General features: G+C 47.5%; 1 protein-coding gene across 3 annotated transcripts in view; it reads right to left on the reverse strand.

Annotated features, from left to right (window-relative positions):
- The window catches only part of ZBTB7C (zinc finger and BTB domain containing 7C), a 336,858-nt gene that overhangs the window by 131,255 nt on the left and 185,071 nt on the right, over nt 1-20,532 (reverse strand). For all 3 annotated transcript variants that reach the window (XM_036918639.2, XM_036918638.2, XM_057504159.1), the window contains one exon: nt 17,321-17,382. The gene's annotated coding sequence lies outside the window, so the exon portion shown is untranslated. The remainder of the gene's footprint in view (nt 1-17,320; nt 17,383-20,532) is intronic.

Raw genomic sequence — 20,532 nt, forward strand, 5'->3', positions numbered from 1 at the left:
CTGGGGCCACCAAAGGCAGTAAGACTTACAGGCCTAATGCTTGAGTTATCCATTCGGAAATGTTAAAACCGGCCACTGCATTACTAGGGTGTGTGTGTGGTGGAGGCGGGGGGTGTTGGGGGGGGGGGGTGTACACTCTGGGTCCTTCCAAGAGGAATTTCAAAGCAATTTTTCTCCTCCTTGCCAGAAACAATGAATTAGTAAAGATAAGCCTCAGCAGGATTAATAGTCCTATTCTGGTTACCCAACCTTCTTGCTTCTTTTATAACACAGCAGCCACTGGATTTCAAGGTTTCTCTGAGAAGATGCTAGGGCAATTACCAAAGATCTTATAAAATTGCACTGAATGGTACGTTTGAAAGGATAATTTTCTGTATTCGGTTCCATGAAAAGTCTCCCATAAAAGCAGCAGCAGTCAGATAAAGGTGACCACCTACATACAACAGTTTTAGTAGATTTTCAGATCCCTTTCAGAGAAGAGAGATGGGAGGACAGGGTTGCAAAAAAGAAAAAAAAAAAGTCCCCATGCCTTGATTTGGACTTGGTGACCAGGAAAATATACCCTGAGGGCACAATCGATATTTGATTCACTGAGATTATCAGTCAGGCCTCAACCTGGGAATCTGTATGAGGTGTTCAGGATGAAGGCTGGGCTGCTAACAGCTTCCTGGGCCTCCTGATTAGAGGCTCCTTGCAAAGAGTCCCAAGGTAAATATTTGTTTACTACAAGACAACTTTCCTGTATCTCTGCACCAAAGCTTTCAGATCTTGAAGCTCTGGCAAATTTTTTTTGACAGATACATGGTCAATGTGCCCATTTTCCTAAATGTGATACAAAACCTACAAACTATAAAGGAAAAGAAATGATGGATTTGATTAAATAAAAGTTACAAACTTGTATATAACAAAGATAACACAATCCAAGTTAAAAGTTAATGGACTGGGAGAATGTATTTGCATTACATGTATTAGACATAGCTTTACACCACTAATATACAAACAGTTCCTAAAAATCAATAAGGAAAAACATGAAGTATAAATGTCTACTAAAATTATTTAAACTGTTCAGTCTCACTAATGATTTCTTAAATATAAAAGCTAACAATTAGGTGCTTATGAAGAAATGAGAGGGCAGACACTTCAGCGGAAGGGCGTTAAACAGAAGACATGAGATCAAGTCATCATCCTATGAGACCTCAGGCAAGTCATTTCCTCTGGGATGGGTTCCTAGTTCATATTTTATGGAAGTTGCATAAAGAATGGTGTTTCATGGTCTGTGTCTTTTGTATGAAGCACTAAAAATGGCTTTTTATACCTTCCCCTTCTCTGAGCAGCTCCAGAATGCTTATCATCCCTTCTTACCACCCTCTCCATTCTGGAAGATTAGAAACAGAAGTTTTACTGGGTGCGCTTCCAGCTGTGGAATTAGAGAGCATGGAAGGGAAGTGGCTGTGCTAAGACTTCTCAGAAGTTCATGGTGAGTGTTACAACCGGTCCAGGGCTCTTGCCCTATTTCCATGGGGGTCTGCTGGCCAGATGGCTGCATGGTGGGGGAGTCAGGGGAGGAGACAAGGGCTAGACAATAGAAAAGTGAGGTGTAAGCAAAGAGCTCAGACTTTATAGTGAGGTGGCTTGAGTTCAAATCTCAACCACTCCCTGGCTGTATGCTGTTGAGCACATCATTCCATCGTTTTTGAGTCTCAGGCTCCTCTTCCATAAAATGGGCACATGTTTCCCACCTCCCAGGTCCCTTTCCTTACCATTATCTGTACCACTCAATTGGACATATTTCAGGCAGCCCCCCTGCCTTTCTGTTACTTGACCCTATTTCAGCTTTCCAAACTAGATCACATGACTTCATGGGCTAGAGCTGTGTTTCTGGAGGGGGCAGGGACCCCAGGTTCTGAGAGTGCTGGACTGATGCCATGGTCACTTCTGAACTTCCAGCACCTGGCACACTGCCTTGCACATGGGAGGCAGAAAATAATATCTGCAGAATGAATGAATGAAATTTGTAGATGAGGAAGTTGAGGGTCAGGAAGGCCAAGTGATATCCTAAAGGCTGTACAACTCATGAATTGCCTCAGGGGTTGTGAAGTCTTTTTTTTTTCAACAAGAGAAAAACAGAGGAGAGTGAATAGCCAGTCATATCGGCTCCTCAAGTCTCATATTTGCCAGGAAATTCTCATGTCACACTCTTTTCCCTTCATATTATAATACTGCCCACTTTTACTCTCAAAAGCATCCCCTTCTGGATGGCAAACCGCCTGCTCTCCCTGTTCTGAGGGAGCAGAAGGGCAGAACTCTGTTCCCCTGACTCCCTCTGCTCCCCCAGCCCTCATTTCTCTTAACTTGTCAGATGTGCAATTAGAATGTCATTCCGTTAATCTAGTCATCGAAAACCCACCTGAACTGTGCTTATCCCAAAGGCAACCTTCCCCCAGTGAAATGTGAACATCAGGTCAGCCATCCAGGGGGCCCTCACCACCAGCATGTGGGGTGATGGGGTTCCTTGCTGCAGGACTGCCTGCACTGTGCTGCCAGAGAGCAGCAGACCAAAGGTACTGCCTCTGCCAGGCATGTGCTGAGGCACCCCCCAAACCCCCTGCCATGACGGGCTAACTAGCTCCTAGCCTTCCTCTTCTGCAGGGGGCACCTGGGCCCATTACAGATGGAAAGGAACTCTTTCACCACAATTTCTGGTAGGCCTGGCAGCCTCTCCAGAAAAGGACAGGCAGGCAGAGGTGACAGCTGGGGTCCTGAGTTTCCTCCACTGGAGAAACAGTGGGCTAGTAGAGGCAGAGAGGTGTTAGGAGCAAAGAGAAATGCTCCCCTTGGGACGGGCACACCAACCCAGGGGCAGCCTTAGAGATGAGCATTTTCAGATACGTTCAGGTCCCTGTGGCTTGGCTGTTGGGTTGGGGGGATGTGGCTGGCCCTCCTGCTGATCCTCAGACATTCAGAGATGGCCAGGAAGGAGGGAAAGATCTATTAATACCTCAGCAAAGTGTGTGGGTTCCTGGGAGAGGCTCCCACACACCTCTGGCCTCCTCAAGGCTTCACTTTGCAGGTGCCTCTCCCAGAACCTTCCGCAGTTTATTCACTTTCCCTGGGCTCACCTCCTCCTCTGTGCCCCTCCTTTCTGCACAGATAGATGAGAAGACTCGCTGTGTATGGCTGCAGAGGCCTGCCATGGTCGCTCCCCAGGATGTTGCGGGGGTGTGGTGCTTCCCCCCTGGACCAGGACAGGAACCCTTCACTTCCTGATCCTGCAGGGAGTTCACCCGGTCTCTACACACAGTCCACACTCCTTGCCAACCACCCAGCCGGGAATGGGGCATTAGAACCTGGGCTTGGCAGGCCTGACCCCACTGGGCTGGGCCCGGAAGTTCCTTTGGCAACAGTTAAAGGGCTCAGGGTCTCACTCGCTTTCCCCAGCCCTGCCTGTGCCTGTGGGCCCCTGGCCTACAGCACTCCCAGACCTGGCTCTCACAGCAGGACAAAGCAGCTCTCCTGGCTTCTTCCCTGGGCCCTGGGACACCTAGCTTCCCACAGGAGGAGGCTTTGGCCTGCTTTGGCCATTGTTCCTCCTCCCCTGGAGAGGAATGGGTGTGGCACAGCAGGAGCTCTTTGAGGTAGGAACCCAGTCCTGTGTTTCTTTTGAATTCCCCTCTCCTTCTCAGCTCTCACTTTCACACCTAGGCCAGGCCCTCTGCCCTATGAGGAACATCCCAGAAACCATCCATCACCAAATTCTGGGAGTTGATCTCAGCAACTGTGTGGTTAGAAAGAACCTGGAACATCCACTGTCCCCTTGGTGGGAATAAGTGTCAGTGCCCTGAGGCCAGGGATGCTGTAGCCACTGCTCTGGTGCCCCAAACTAGACAGAGAGGGCCGTCAACATCAGTCTGCAGAGCCGTACTCAAGTCTTGGCTTGCTGCTCTCTGGCTGCCCTGCAGGCTGCACAGAGAAGACACAGACTCAGTGCCTGTGACTGGATGGGTATATGCTTCCTGGGTATCAGGTCTGTGCTAGGCACACTGCCTACTTGGTCCATGCTGTGGCCCTGCAAAGCATATGTGGTCATCCCATTTAACAGATGAGGAAACCGAGGCCCAGATAGCTTGAGCAACTTACCCAAGGCAAGTGTCTTTCTGGCCAGAGTTAAAGCTTAATCCTTCCTGTCTCTAAAGACTGTGGTCTTTCTATTTGCATTTCAGCAACTCAGTCAGGGCTGATCAAGCACCCATTGCCCATGATGTTCTGTAGTTAGCATTTGGGTGATTCAAAGCTGAATGAGAAGCAGCCCTGGCTCTCAGGTAGTTCATACTGAAAGAGGCAGCCAGTCTCATTCACAACTATCTGTGAGAAAGACAGAAGCTGAAACCTACTTGTGTAGGCTGCAGGCAGAAAGAGAAGTTTATTCGACTAGAGTGAGAAAGGCATCAGGGAAGAGGTGGCACTAGGTTGGACTGCAGAGGACAGACAGATAGCCTTAGGGCCACAGACAGAGGCTGAAGAAGCTTTAAAGATGGATTTTAAGCAGCCCCTGCTGGGAAGATTTTCTGTGTGGGAGTCTCACAGCACCCTGTAAACATCATGATGCAGGTCACTGGGTGGCCAGTTACCCAAGCCTGGCAGAACAGGCCGTGCTGGAGGAAGAGCAGGCAGGTCTCTGGGGACTCTGCTCCGGGACCCTCTAGGTCTCTCCTTGAGAGCTTTAGGACTGAAGGGGGTCAAAGAGGAGAGGCCCTGCTGGTGTGAGAGGTGGGAGGGGGCCCCAGTCTCTGCATCCCTCCCTCCTCAAATGTGGTCAGGGAGATTCAGCCAACCTCCTGGCCTCGATCAGCAGGAGCTCGGGGGAGAGGCAGATAAGGGAGCTCTGAAGGACGAGCTCCAGCCACATGGCTACAGACTCATTATTTTTCCCACACACTTGATTGATGGGACACATGGGGCCTTGGGGACTGGCCTTCACTGGGCCCACTGCCGACCCTGGGGCAAGTGGGGAAATGACAGGCCTGGGTCCTCTGGTGGCCCCTCCCTCAGGGATGTGGCCTGGGGGCGGAGAGGGCAGTGGGGTTTGCTGCTCTCCCCATTCTGTCTCCTGCCTCCTCCTGGTGTTTGCTTTTCCTCCCTTGTGGGTCAGCATGTTTCAGGAGGAAACACTTAGCAAAGCTATTGGGAAGGCCTCGGCCAGAGGCATACAAGCATGTGTGCTTTGTGGGGTTGGGAGAGGAGGGGCCGAGTGTTGGGCGGAGTGAGCATCCTCTCGCTCTTAAGAGGACTCATGGGAGCACAGACATGAACTTAGGTGTACTGTGAGACCTTGCCTGGGCCTCAGTTTCCATTTCTGTAAAATGGACACCTTGGAGCGGCCTCACTACAGCCCTTGAACAATGCCATCTCCCTCTTCCCAAGGTGAGGGCACAGTTGGTTTACTTCAAGTTTTGTGTGTTACAATTTTCTACTCCCACACTGTGATTTGAACAGTCCCAGTGTGTCAGGAGCATTAGACTTGAAACCTGATTAAGAAAATCAGTAGATGCCCTCAAAGCACAGAAAACTAAGGTTTATTAAACTTCCACTTCATGCCAGGCCCTGTGCCAATGATAAAAAGGTTACGTCGATCATCTTACTTAATTTTTACATCAGCTCTCGGGCGAGACCATTATCATTCCCAGTTTCCCCGGTTTGACAGAATTTCTTAAATTTCTTGAAGTCCTACAGTGGCTTCCCACTGCCTCCAGCATGACATCCCAACTCCCCGGGGCCCGGCTCGCACTTGGGCAGCGCCCTGGGGGACAGCATGCGCCTCTGCCACTGGCTCAGTCAGAATGGACATGGCTTTCCCTGCCCCATTCGTCTAACTTCCACCATTCCTGAGGCCAGGACCAGGGGGAGGCAAGTGAGGCACCCTAGGAGAAACACATAAGGAGGCCCTCATTCCCACACGCCAGCCCTGCACTGGCATGGTCCTGGCAGTGAGCCCTCCTTAACTTGCCCTGCATGCCTCACTGGTCCCACCCCAGCCCCAGTCCTGTCCCAGTGCCCCTCCGAAGGCCCTGCCCTCCTCTGAAGTTCCTCCAGCCCTCTCTAATGGGTCCTGTCACTGGATTGTGTCATGGGAGCTGGATATGATTCCTTGCATGAGTGTCCACTCTGCAGGCAGAGGCCATATGTCCATCGCCGTCCTGAAGTCAACAGGGAGCAGGGTTTTCTCACCTTCTGCCTTTGAACTTGCTCCCCCTCTGCACTCTTCTGCCTGCTACCCTATCCCCTGGGGGATTTGAACCCATCTTTTGGAATCTATATAAAAATGATGGTTTATCTTTCCACTGAAATACTATATAGCCATTAAAAATTCTGTTTCCTTTCATGTAATGTAATACTGTGTGTCAACTACCCTTCAATAAAAAATTATTATTAAAAAAAAAAAAAAATTCTGTTTCCACATGGGTGACTTTTTTTTTAACCCAGATGTAGGAAAAGGCATTACAATCATGACTGAAAAATCCAGAAGCAATAAAAGATTGATGAATTTGACTATATATATATAGAGACTATATATATAGAGAGAGAGGCTATATATATATCACTAGTTTATATATTTTTAAAACTCTTTTAAATTGAGAGACAAAGAACAAAAACCCAATGGAAAAATGGGCAAAAGAATGGCCAGCTCATAACAAGAATAGAAAAATTACCCTTAAACATGAAAAATATGATCAACTTCACTCATAATAAGAGAAATGCAAATCAAAACTACACTGAGATACCATTTCACACTCAGGAAACTGGCAAAAATTTCAAAACTTGACTGTACCTTCTGTTGGCTAGGTTGTGAGAAAGCAGGTCAGAATGCAATGGGTGGCACCCCATGAGGGCTATCTGGAAATAGCTGACAAAACTGCATATGTATTTACCTTTAACACAGTAATCCCATTCCTAGAAATTTACCCTGAAGATACATTTCCAAGCATATGAAACACATATGCACAAGAACTAGAGCATTATTTGTAATTTTCAAATACAGGAAACCACCTACATGGTCATTCATAGGAAGGTGCTTGGATACATTACAGCATGCACACGATGGAGTACTATACACTATAAAACAGAGTGAGGAAAGCCTCTGTGAATTGGTATGGAGTGTTTTCCAAGAGGTGTTACTGAAAGCATTAAGCAAAGTATAAAAAAGCATTTACAATATGCTACCTTTTGGATAAAAAAAAAAGAAGGGAAAATTTAAAAACATATATAAGAATGTGCTTATCTTTACAAAAAGCAATAGAAGTGTAAGCATGAAAACTTAACTTGGTTATCTACAAGGGGAAATGGGGAAGAAAGAATACAGGAGAGAGTGACACATCTCTTAGTATGCTTTTTGTATTGTTTTGACCTTTGTACCATTTTGACTATGTTAATATTCTACCTATTTAAAAAATAAAATTAAATTAATAAGAATGGAAAGAAAAAAAATCCCTAAAACTGAAAGGAAACTGAAAAAAAATAAATCTAACTCTATTTCAAATAAATATATAACCACACTGGAGGGCAAGAAAGGAGAGGAGGAAAGAAGAACTAATCCGAGTTATGTATGAACACAGCAGGGCGGGTTGGCAGGAGTAAGGGAAGCTTTGTTGATTGTCATGTGGTATGGGTGGAGCAATTCTCACACAATTTTCTATGTAATACAGGATTAAGCCAATAAGTGAATATGTTGACATTTTGGGAACCTGGGTTTTCACTGTAGAAGAGGGACACGTAAATATGGCAGGGCAGGGAAAAGGAGCAACCTTGTAGAGGTGGATTGGAATTGGAGGTATTGGTGTGGGCTCATGATTCTAACACATGAATATGTAAGTGTGTATGCATACGTATGTGTACATGTGTATACATTATGTGTGAAAGGTACGTATATATATGTGTGCGTATGTATATACATGCATGCATTTCCTTATTCTGTCCTGTGAAAGGGCTAAGAAACAAAGATGCCCTCCCAGTAGCAACGAGCACACCCAGAGCCCAGATATTGATCTCCAATACCACTCCCCACTAAAAAGAAGCAGGGCTCCTCAGACAAATGACTGATTGCAGGGCTAATGCAGAGCAGGTGCAAGATGAGCCTGGAACCTCTTGTTATGACAGAAAGTAAAAAAGTGCTCCAAAACAGGGATGGTGACATATCAGAATATGAAATTCAGCTAGTAGAGGCATCACTGGTCAAACCTGTGGCAATTTAAGCACCAAAATAATTGAGTACGGGGAAAAATAATAAACTATTGGAAACACTGATAAGCACCAGTCCACACAGACAATAGATAAATACATTTTACTGCTTATGGTATAAATATATTCTGCCATAGTAGAATGCCAGGGGCTGACTGACAAATATGGAGGTGGTGCTGGAGCTGGAAAAGCATCATTTTGCAACTATCATGTTAAGGATTGGATCAGGCAAGTCACCAACTTGTGCTCTATCTAGGGGGAAATCAATGAAGAGCAGGGTACTTGCATGATTTTAAAGTCTCGCCATAGACTGCCTACCAGTTACAAGGAAGAAAAAAGGCAATGATCATGTAGTGAAATTGGCAACACCTTGACTTGGAGATCAAAATCAACATCACCAATGAGGACCAGTGAGGACCAGTGAATGCCAGGTGTGACTGTATAGGAAGAACCCCAATGGCCTAGGTGGGATTCTGGCCAAGACCTCAAAACCTGCATCTAATGACATGAGAATATCAGACAAACCCAAAATGAGGGATATTTTATTAGAAATAAGAAGTTGCCATTGTGTTCTTCAAAAATGCCAAAGTCATAAAAGTCAGAGAAAGGCTGTGGAAATATTCCAGATTACAGGAGGCCAAAAAGACAACTAAACACAACACTCGAACCTAGACGGGATCTACTGTTGGAGGAAGACGTGCTATAAAGAACATTGGAAGGTTAACTGATGAACTTGGAATGTGAATGGTAGGCTGGCGAATTAGATCAAAGTATGTATTAATACTACATTTATTGACCAACCATACTATGATTATGTCAGAGAATATGCCCATCCTTAGGAAACGTACTAGAGTATTAAGGGGTAAATTACCCTCCAGTAGTTCAGACAAAAGGTGTGTATGTGTGTGTATATGTGTGTGCAGATGATAAAGAAAATAGGGTAAAATTTTAACAACAGATGAATCTAGCAGCTAAGGATGTAAGAGTCTTGGTGTATTATTTTTAGTTTTGCAGTGTTTCTGTAATTTAAAATTTGTAAATTCCAAATAAAACAATTATAAATGTATGTTCCAACATTTGAGTAACATTCCCTTCTCCTACAGGTGCAAACTCTCCTTGGCCAGGGGAACCCCTGCAGAGGGCAGTTCTGCAATCAAGCCATCTGAGTTCAGGGTGGCTTTGAGCAATTACTTTCCTCTGTCTCTGCATCTCCTCTGGAGGGCGACACCCACCTCATGGGCAGCTGGACAACAAAAACATTATTATGCTGCAAGTACTTAGCTCTCGCTGGACCAATGTGAGCTACCACTTGACTGGCTTCATTTTTCATCAGCATAGACCCCTGCAGGGTGCAGAGCTGACAACAGCCTGAAGTTCTAAGAGCCACAGGTGGTCTCCACCCAGCAGGACTGGGAACTGAGAATGAGCGAACTGCACGGGGCTGGCCTCCACGGGCTGCCACCTGGCAGAACTCCTCTGCGCAGCTGCCTTGCCCCTGTCCTGCCTCAGCCTGGGAAACTCAGTGCCCTAGTGCTCTCGACCTTGACCCCCACTTCCCCCACCTACAAGGCCCTTTCCCTCCAGCTTGCACCCTCCTTCAAGGCCCACTCCTGCAGGCTTCCTTGACACCTGGCTAGAGCTGCTTCAGCTCTTGTCCTAATGAGGGGTCAGATGTGGCATTTCAGTATGGATTCCCTATGGCCCCGTCTCTCCTCTCCCAAGGGAACCTTTTGTGACAGTATAGTTCTGATAAAAAGCACTGTGAGCCCTGGAGAATAAGCCAGAGAAAGGGCATGTTTCTTTTGGCTGGGGACTCTCTTAAAGGCCCTGAAACTGGCCTTCAGGCCAGGCCTGTGTTGACAAGGATGCTGGGCCTCCCCCTCCTCCCCAGTCTGTCATTTGGGAAGGACGCACTGTGCTGCTGTTCCCATCTGCCCTTCCCAGCCCCCTCCCCACACTCTCCACTCAGTTCTGAGCCCCATGGTAACCTTTACAGACCACAGCGATGGTATCCTCCCCTCTGCCCTCCTTCTTGTTGACTCAGCAAGTGGGATCCCAGGGGGAGCCTGGGAGGAAGGAGGGAGGAAGGAGGGAGGAAGGGAGGGAGGGAGGGAGGGAGGTCAAGTGTTAATGCCTTATCTCCCTGTCCTCAGGTCCCAGCCCAGGTAGGGCAGTGCCTCCATTGCACCCTCCCTGCCTCTGCTTTCAGCAACACCCCCTCTCCTCATCCCTTCCGCCCCAGGGGCATAAGTGCTGCCCAGGGCTGGGGGATGCTGCACAGGGTCCTGTGGGGTCCCTACACCATGCATTGGCCTTTGGACTCAGTTCTTCAAATTGCCCACCTTGTGTCTGTTTCCTGCCTAGCCCTGCCTCAGCCAGAGCCCCTCATGCAATGCCCACCCCCCTGAATGTGCCTGGTGTATGCCTGCAGGCCCCGTGGCACCACACTCAGTGGGGGAGCCACCTCGAAGCCACTCACACAGCAGAACAAAAGCAAGGGCTGCCACCTCAGGCCTCCTTCTGAGGCTCACTGCTTCCTGTTCCAACTTTAATCTTTTCATAACTTACTGTTAATGGAAAAGCATTACAAGAAGAGAATTAAGAGACAAAAGTTGGTGAAGGAATGCCTTCTTTTTTGGTTTAAGCCTTTGGTCATCAAGTCTTTAGGAGCGTGATCCAGCTAGAGGAACATGTCGCAGAACGCATTCTTCAAAATAGTTTTGAGAGACACTCGGGGCTCTTTAGTATTCTCTCTATTAAAATCAAAATATTAGCTAATGCTCTTTGCTTGTCAGAGCGAGTCTGGCAACTTCTCTTATGCATTGTCCTGCTTGAAAGTGAAGAAGAAGGCCTTTCATGTGGAGGCCTCCCTCACATCCCTCTGGTCTCCTGCTCACATAGCGACAGAGAAACCCTGACATGCTGTCTCTGAGATACTTGTAGGCCCAGGACAAAGCTGTGGCCCACTGTGTCAGGCCCTGGTGGCCAAGGCTGCCGTTTCCACAGCCCCACCCTGCACTGGAACACTGCCCCCACTTCCAATGCCTGAGGAGCCCCAGGTGGCCTGGAGAGCAGTGGGAAGGCCCCTCCTGGTCGCAGGAGTGTGGTTTTCCCATATCCAGAGCCAGAACTTATTTGGTGGGACCTCAAGGCTGAGAAATCAAAATTGCTTTGCGCATTTCTTTGGGTCGCCCCACTGCTGCCTTCATCTCTAGAAGGAATGAGTTTCCTGTCTCTAGCAGGAACAAGCAAACCTGGCCTTTGGCACCCTGAACTCTGGAGGAACCTAGAGATATCAGGATGGTGTTTTTAATCGGAACCCTAGGAAGAAAGTGAGTTTCTTAGCTCAGGGGAGGTTCATCATTTTTGAGGACTATGAACCCTGGCTAATAGGAGTTAGGTGAGGGGCTCTGTGCCTGGTGGCCTGGATTGCATAGTATGTGAAGCATATCTCTCAGGGGGCCTTCCAGCTAGCTGGGGGTTGAGGGAGACTGCACAAGGCCCAGTGTGGGGGCTGCAGAGGGTCGGGCGGGTGTAGAGATTCCTGGAGGGTGAGTGGACCAAGGAGGGCTTCCTGGAGGAGGTGGGATTTGACAGTTGGATAAGCCCTGGAAAGGAGAGAGGAGAGGGAAGGGCAAGGAGGAATGTGACTGAAAAGCTCAGAGGCCTGGTGGGAGGAAGGCAGGACAGGAAACGGTCAGACATAAGGCTGGAAGGACCTTGACTGCAAGTGGAGGTATTTATTCTTTCTTTTTCCCTTTTGCTTCCTTGAGCAACCCTAAGTTCACTATTAATCTCCCAAGACCTATTTTGTTCATAAATGTTGATTTCCCCTGCACACCTGTTCATATTCCTGATGGAAATGTATTATAAAATCACTCCATTCAGCTGATGATTACCATGGTAATCAGGCACGCTCACCCAAAGGCCAGCACTCCTCTTGAAAACAAGATTCTGAAGATACAGGCTTTCATTTCACTGTGTTGTGCCTGGGGAGACAAGGGAGTGAAGTGGGCATGGGGTGGGGTGTCGGGGGATGGCATCCTTCTCCGGAGAAGTCTTCGCAGACAGCACAGCCCCTAGAGCCCAGGAGGGCTCCAGAGGAAAGTGGGGGATGGGCCCGATAGGGGGCAAGTAACTAGGGGACAGAGCCTGCACACCTTGGTGCTCTACAGTATATATACCACTGGGGACAGCTTTGCGGGATCCATGCAAAGAGAGGATCTGAGCTACTAGGTGCCCAAGATCAGGGATCCTGGCTGGAATATCATTCAACCACCCACCTCTACCCCAGGAACCACCTTTACACCTCCTGGAACATTACAAAGATGTTATTATTATTGTTTCTCCCTAGTACAGGATTGCAGTTTAAGATCTGGTGAAAGCCCCAGATGTTTGAACTGTATTATTTGTACAGTTTATTTTGAATTTTCAAGAACTCCAACCAGACTGCTTGGCTTCAAATCCCAGCTCTACCACTTACTGACTGTGTGACCTTGGGCAAGTTACTTAACCTCTCTGCACATTCTCACTGGTAAACAGCAGATAATACAAGTTTCTAATGCATAGGATTGTTGTGAGGATTAAGTGAGTAATTACATGCGAAATGGTTAGAACAAGCCTGTCAAGAGGAAGTACTTAAGAATGCCCAGGACATAGCAGAGCCTCCCCTCTAAGTGGATGGGGGACAGGGAGTATTGAGGGGACAATCAGAGTATTGGACTTTGCACACACATTTCCTTACCTCCTCCTCCTGACACCCCCCTGTATCCCTCTCTGAACAATGAGTAGACTCCAGCCCAAAAACCCCAAAGCTGCCTGGTAACAAAGGTGGGTCTGGGCTGGAACCCGGACCCTCTGCCTCCCTGTCCCCAGCATTTTCACTTTCCTTCCCAGAGATGTAGGTTTGCTGGCCTCTGGCTGTCCGCCCAAAACCAGGATGCCTCTTCTTTCTCAAACGCAATCACCCTCTTACTTTGACTGCCTAGGCCTAACAAGCATGGGGTTCTGGAACACTTTCATCCTAAAAGTGTATAAACATCCATTGTATTAAGTCACTCCTGCAATTGCTGGTATGTGTTAGATATGGTCTAATTAAAAACAACCACCATAGTAGTAATAGTAGTTGCATTTACTGCTCATGCTGTTCTAGGCCTATACTCTCTTCCCCTTAAATATAATAATATTTGTCATTAATGGAATTATTTTACATTGTACCAGACATCATATAATCCAAATCAGGCCAAGTGCTGTGAGCTCTTCCTTACAGAGCCCACCCCACCAGAGGCAGCTGACAGGCCATTATTCTGTGTCCTGCAAACTCTGGCAGTGATAAGAAAACTCCACCGATTTGATGCTTTATCTGCTTGCAGGTTGAAGAAACATATTATTTCAATCAAGATAATGATTCTATTTCTTGGACGGAAATGAGATTTTTTTTTTCATTGCTTCATGGGGGTGCCACCAAAATCTGTCTTGGGGCTTTAAACAGGTCATGCACAAGCTAGAGGATTTTCTTGCAGCCTGGGAAAGGGTGTAAACAGGAAGGAGAAATGAAAAAAGGGAGCTCATTTGCAAAGGAAAACATACACACCAGGCCTACAAGATTACAAAGTAAGTTCTATATGGACATTTATAGGCATTAGACAAAACCTTCCAAAATTTGGAAGATAAAAGCACACAGTGTGAGCACAATAGCCTGGATTCCAAACAAGGTCAATGGCCTATAAAGGCCATAACGGTAATGAAGCTTCATAGACTAGACAGACCATTAGCTATGACAAGACGTTAAGAGTCTTAGCCTGCCTGTCACACGGGTAGATTTCCTGTGTAACTTTGCTAATGGATGACCTAGCTGCTTTTCCACACTTCCCATGACAAGGGAGCACACCAACCGAGTATGCATTCCATCACTGACCAGCTCCTATGTTGAGAAAGTGCCTCCAAATTACCATAAAGTCACTTCATAAAAGGAACCACAGTGAAAAATTCACATGGTGCTGACACTGAAGTAGATCTAAAAACTCTTTGGAAAAAATACACATTTCAGTAAGTCATCAACTAATATACAAATGACATTAGGTAATAGATGCCTAATGAAACACATGAAATAATTTGAACTAAATAGTGAATTTAGTGAAATTTTAAATTACTTTAAATACTTGGGAATTTCAAGGGTGGTAATGCAACATCTCAAATTCTCTATCTGTGATTTGCTTTAATGAGGAAATAACAATTTGCAGTTCTTTTATCAATTGTTTACATAGTAACTCGAAGGAGTTTAGAAATGTTTATGAAGTTTATATGTATTTGGAGCCTTCCACTGAGTGCTGACTTGGTGAATTGCTCTTCCTCCAAAGAAAAGGCAAATTTCAGCTCAACCCCTTCTAGAACAGCTACCACTCTGGCTCTTTAGGACCAAGAAGGTGGTGTTTTAAGTGTGCTGATCAGACTCACTGAAACTTTGAAATCTAAACCACACCATTATCAGTGTAGACAAACTAAACTATCACTAGAAAATAACTTGAAGCCCTGGTAATGGTGGGGTTGTCACCTGGAGAGGAGCCAGGCTGCTTGGGGACAGAAGTGGGAAGGAGACTTTTTTTTTCACAGTATACTATTTGGTACTTTTGAATTTAGAACCATAGGACTGTATTACCCATTAAGAATGAAATCACAGTTTAAGAAGCACACTGTTGCTTTGGTGAAAACAGACTTTGACAATACTGATTTCTATTTTAATATCTATACTCTTAAAATGCAAACTTAACACAATGAACTGCTTGCTGGGTCAGATGTAAAGTACATTTGGCTGTCTTCACAATGGTGATGCTCATAAGCATGGTAGTAAATGCAATGAATGCCCCACTCAGGCCCTCTACTCGTTGGGGCACCCACTCCCCAGCCGCTTTCACTTGCAGTGTTCTAAACTCTGGCTCTTGGTCAAGGTGGATGCCTTGGAGGTGACACCAGCAGTACCATTCTGCAGTGGCTGATGACTGATGAGGGGGTATGCGAGGCCTGCCCCTTGTCCCCAAGCCAGACTTCACTGCAGGGCTATTCATATGGATCAAGCCAAGGAAGAGCCCTGCCCTGACACATCTGATCGGCTCCACCTCCCTATCCTGCTTCTGCGCCTCCCTGACAAGTTTTCCCTCAGAGCTTTCCCTTGATACCTCACATGTACCCGAACCCTGTCTCAAGCCCTGCTTCTAGGGAGTCCAGCCTAAATCAGTGAAGCAACAGCTGTACGTAGAACCCTCTTGCACCTTTCCAGAGGGTTCTATCTAGCAACAGAAGCACACACGCACCTTCCTCTTTGAGGGCAGAACCATAACCACCTTCCTGCCTGGCCAAAGACCACCAGTCTGACACTGTTCAACCATGAGAGCCAGCACAGCAAAACGCTGCCCACCCTGAGTAGAGAGTTCCCACAAGCAGACCCCTGTGGGGCCCCACAATAAGTATTCTTCTTGCCCAGGATGAATGGGCAGGAGGCAGGGGCAGACTCGGCCTGTTGCACAGTCAGAATCCAGTTACGAGCAGAAAAGTCAGTGTGAATGTCAGCTCTATCAATTACTAGCTGGCCAACTCAAGCAAAATAGGCCAACTACTCTGAGCTTCAGTTTCCTCATCTGCAAAACAACCATACTGATAGCCTCTGTGAAGCTCTTAAGAGGCAAAACTGTCAAACATGCTGTAAACTGGTAACACTATGTCAATACTGGTTGTAGTTCTTGAGATTTAGAACCAGTTAGCTTCCCTTGCTTGCTTGGAACAAATAACCAACCTATGTTAAATAAATAAATCTCAAGCTGCCCCTCATGGGCACAGTACCTAGAGCTCCCTTTGTGAGAGGCAAGTCCGGGGAAAAGCAAGCTGGGAGCACTGTCCCGGCAACTGCCCGCCTGGAGCTCAGGGTGCATCCCCATCCCTGACCTCAAGGGCCTCTGGTGGCCCTCTGCTGCAGCTGCCTGGAGAAGGCTGTCTCTCTCTCTCCCTCTCCAAGGTATGGGGACGACTTGCAATGTCAATTTCCTGTAATCTACCTAGCGTCTATATTAATGTCAAACACAACCTCAAATTTGGTGACAAATCCATATAGCCATTCATGTGAGTGATAAGTCACAAACTGGCAGAAAGGTAATTTTATTTACACAGATGAGGGATACCTTATTCCATCATGATTCTTTGCACATGGACCATTCATGAAGCCATTTCAAGCCTTTTACCACCTGACCCTGCCCAGTGTCACCAGGTCGCCTTCCTTCCCCGTCAGACCCATGTTGGCGACATCCTCCCAGCAGGCCTTTGGGGGCCTCCATCCTGGTGTGTCTGCCCTCTTCTTTCCTCCCTGGAATGGCCTCCCTCCCCTATCAGCCCAGTTCAAGACCCTATTCCCCAGAAAGTCTTCTGTGACCAGTCCTGTCACCAGTGGTTCTGCCTGTGCCACATGAGCCAGAGGGGACCTTACACCCTTTCATAAAGTTTTTTAATGGTCTCATGTGCAGATGTCTTCAATCCCCACACTGGACTGAAAGCCCCTCCGAAACTGAGCCCAGGTCTGCTGCTCCTCTTGTATCTCTCGGAGCCTCCAGAGGATGCCAGGCACCCGGTGATTAATGATATTATCAGATGGAGTAATGGGTTGGGTCATCTGATTGCTCTTAGTTTATCACACTGTTCCATGGCCTAGATGAGAATTTACTGCTCTAAATTGGATCGACTGAGCAGCAAACTTAGAATTGTACAAAGTCTTTGTGGTCCCGGGGTGAAAAAGTGCACATCCTCCTTTCCCCAGAGTACCCCTGTTCTCCCCGCAGGCCAGTCAACCAAACGGGTGGGCCCCTCTTTCTTGAGCCAGTGGGAGGACTCTTCACTCAGAGGGCAGAGCCAGGAAGCAAACCAGCTGCCTTCAACTTGAAGCCTTACATTCCTGGGTCCACCCCAACCAGCCAGAGGCGCCCTCTGGAAGAACCAAAAGCCTCGATTCCACACGGTCATGTTTCCCTCTCCAAACACGGAAACCCACCCACTTCCCAGGAACATTGTCAAACCACAGACCTGAAAAAGCGAAATTCATACTCACAAGCAACGATGCCTTCGTCTTAAATTTCAGGCCAGCAGCCTCTCCGCAAACCTGCTCATTTCCTGCAAAGAGAAGAAAGGGATGGAGAAGCATATTAGCGTCTGCTCTGGGTATCCTTCGGCAGTTCCCTGGTTTCCTGGCCGACCTCGGACTTCTGCACCTTCGCCGCGTCCTCACTCCCAGCAGCACTCTCCTCGCAGGAACACCGTGTGCCAGCTGGGTGGGCGCCCTGGCTCCTCGCACGTCCCCCTCCCTCTCCCCGGCGCCATGCCAGTCTCAGATTGACCACTGCCTCCAATTCCCTGAAGGCGCTCGCCTTCTTCCCACTCGGAGTGAGGCCTCCTCTTCGGTAGCATGGGGTTGCCTAGCAACCCTGCGCGCCGGCTCGGAAGGCCCTCCTAAATTGGACCTCACAGCACAGGGCATCTCCTTGTACAGCTGCCTGAATCTTAACAATCTGGTTCTGAATAATAACACAATGGTAATTGCATGCATGGGCCCCAAACTACATTTAAATAATGTTCAAGAACTGACACAAACCAACAAAGGCCAGAAAATGCATTGCGGAGGTTGACTGGAAGGCCAGGCGGTAAGTTCAGTTCGGGAGGGAGCTGACACCAAAGACTTGAGTTAATGACAATGCCAACCTGAATTGTGAATTCTCCTGCCTTTCTGTCTGAGTGTGTCACCACTTTAATGTGTTTTAAGTGAGTCTGGGATCTGTAGAGGCAATTAATGCCCTAAGGTAGGGATGCTTCAAGACAAGATGCCCTTTAGTTCTCCACAGCAGCAGCTGGGTAGATTTTTGGAGGGGGTAGGGGAGGGGGAGAACACAGGACAGGAAGGCAGAAGTGTGCATCAGTGACATTCCTGGGCTTTTATCATCTTGGCTAAATACATTTTAGAAGGTGGGAGAAAGAACTTACCAAGAGAGAGCACAAAGCACTTGCTACCTCAGCCAGGGACAAATTCAACATGACTGATGTGTTTCAGGATGAGAAGTGAAGGCAAAGAGGCCTTGACACTGGCTAACATGCAGACTGAAGAGGCTTAGCGTGGTGTGGGGAAGGGCCATGTGTGCCAGAGTCCAGCCCTCAATCTGGGTCCCTGGCAGAGGGTAATGAAGAGCTCTGCTCAAGGGGGATGGCATGCTGGCAATCCGCTCCTTAAGGAGTGATAGTGAGGACCAGCCCACCATCCCTGATAATTTGAAAGCCTGAAGCACTTTTTTGAAAGCTCAAATCCTCCTTCAAGTATATGTTAGAAGTATATAATCCTACTTAGATATTTGCACACGCATGTTCTTACAGCATGACTCACAATAGGCAAGAGATGGAAGCAACCCAAGTGCCTGTTGAGAGATGAAGGGATAGGCAAAATGTGGTCTATATACACAACGGAATAGTATTCAGCCTCAAAAAGGAAGGAGATTCTGACACATGCTACAACATGGAGGAATCTTGAGGACATTATGAAACCTGAGTGAAATAAGCCAGACACACCAGGACGAATTCTGTATGAGTTCACTTACATAGATACCTAGAGTAGTCAGATTCATGGAAACGATAAAAGTACAACAGACACAACATTCCTCTGCAGACTTTTGTCCATCTTCATTTTGAAAGTCAAAGTGGCCTATTCACGAGCTCAGACAAGGAGACTGCAAAAGGAAAAACTGGACAGTGTGACCCTGGGCCAGGGAATCCTAAAGACTCTAAGCAGGATGTTGATGCAACATAGTCTCAGATGGAAGGGGCTGAGCTTTAAGAAACAGGATTCTCTTCACCTCCTGAAGTCCAAACACCATCACCATCCAGAATGCGGCCTCCCTCCACCAACCAGCCCTATCCATCATGTCCCTGCCCGCCTCCTCCCCCAGGTACACTGGTGCAACTACTCCCATTCTTACTCTTTGCTAATCTCACACTCCCTGCCTAGAAAATCCTTTGCTGTGCCCTCCACCTGACCTAATCCAACTCTTGTTAGTGGATCTACATCAAGTTCCATGTCCTCCATCAAGCCTCTCAGATGCCTCCCACATCTGCTTTCTCTGATGTCATAGCCTACAATCAAGCACTAGCTTAGGCACTGCCTTATATTCATGTCTGAAAATTTTGTCTCTCCCAAGAAATCCCTGACAGGAGCCCTGGAAAGAGAGGGACTGCCACTAACACAGGCCCTCGGTCAGGGCTGAGCACGCCGTGGGCTGCTCCACCAAGGCTCTTAGAGGGACAAGCAGCCTCGCGTCCTCTCTCAAGGGATCTGATCACAGCACCACTGCCCGGGGCATGGAGCTCTCCCAGCTGCTGAGCTCTGGAGCTAAATATTCCAGGCAACAGGCAGGTCCTCCAGTCATTTAGAGGTGTAACTCAATGTGTGCAATAAACAATTGAGCATTTACAGATTTTATTAATTTGGAAAGGTCATTAGAGCTAACAGCTTCTCTGAGTGAGAGTGAATAAATAGCATGTATAATTTTTTTCAGTGTCCTGATTTTTTTTTAGAATGTGCTTTAAGCCTCAAAAATCAGTGTTACAAGTAAAAAACAGGGAGAAAAAATCCCAGCTTGTGAGACAAGAGGAGGCCAGCAGGAGCTCTGAACAAGCCTCTTTCCCTCTCTTAGCCTTAGTCTTCCCATTTGTGAAAGGAGGGAGTGATCACTAAGGTCTCTTCCAATCTTTTAGAAAATAAAATTATGATTCAAGGTGAGACTGTCAAGTTAGTAACTTTCTGTGTTAAGTTACTCTCTCACCCTCACCCATCCTATCAGGTGTTGGGCACCACTTCACATCTGGGTAGAAAAAGTGTGTTTTCCAGACCCCTCAGCCAGGAAAGGGCCTTAATGATTTCAGGTGCCTTCCCAGACCCTGACCTGGAGGCCCTCAAACCCTATGATGTGACTATCTCACTCTCATTAGATCATTAAGGAACACTCCAGACAAATGACTTGTTTTCTCGAATCTCCAGGAATGACTGGAAATGGGCCAGAGGGCATCATCCAGGCTCCGTCTCTCCAGTCCATGGCTCCAGGACTGGCTGGCGCTGTCTGTCAAGGGCCAGGCCTCCTTGGGGCAGATGCTCATGGCTCTCCTCGAGAGAAGGAAGCAGTGTTCGAGGAGCAGAGGGGTCTGGCTCCAGCCCACTGGCCTGGGGAGAAACAGCTGGCCCTTGGCTAGACTGTGCAGTGACATACCCCCCCTTTCTCTGTCTTT

The sequence above is a fragment of the Manis pentadactyla genome, chromosome 6, assembly GCF_030020395.1.
Source record: "Manis pentadactyla isolate mManPen7 chromosome 6, mManPen7.hap1, whole genome shotgun sequence".
Taxonomy (NCBI): Eukaryota; Metazoa; Chordata; class Mammalia; order Pholidota; family Manidae; genus Manis; species Manis pentadactyla.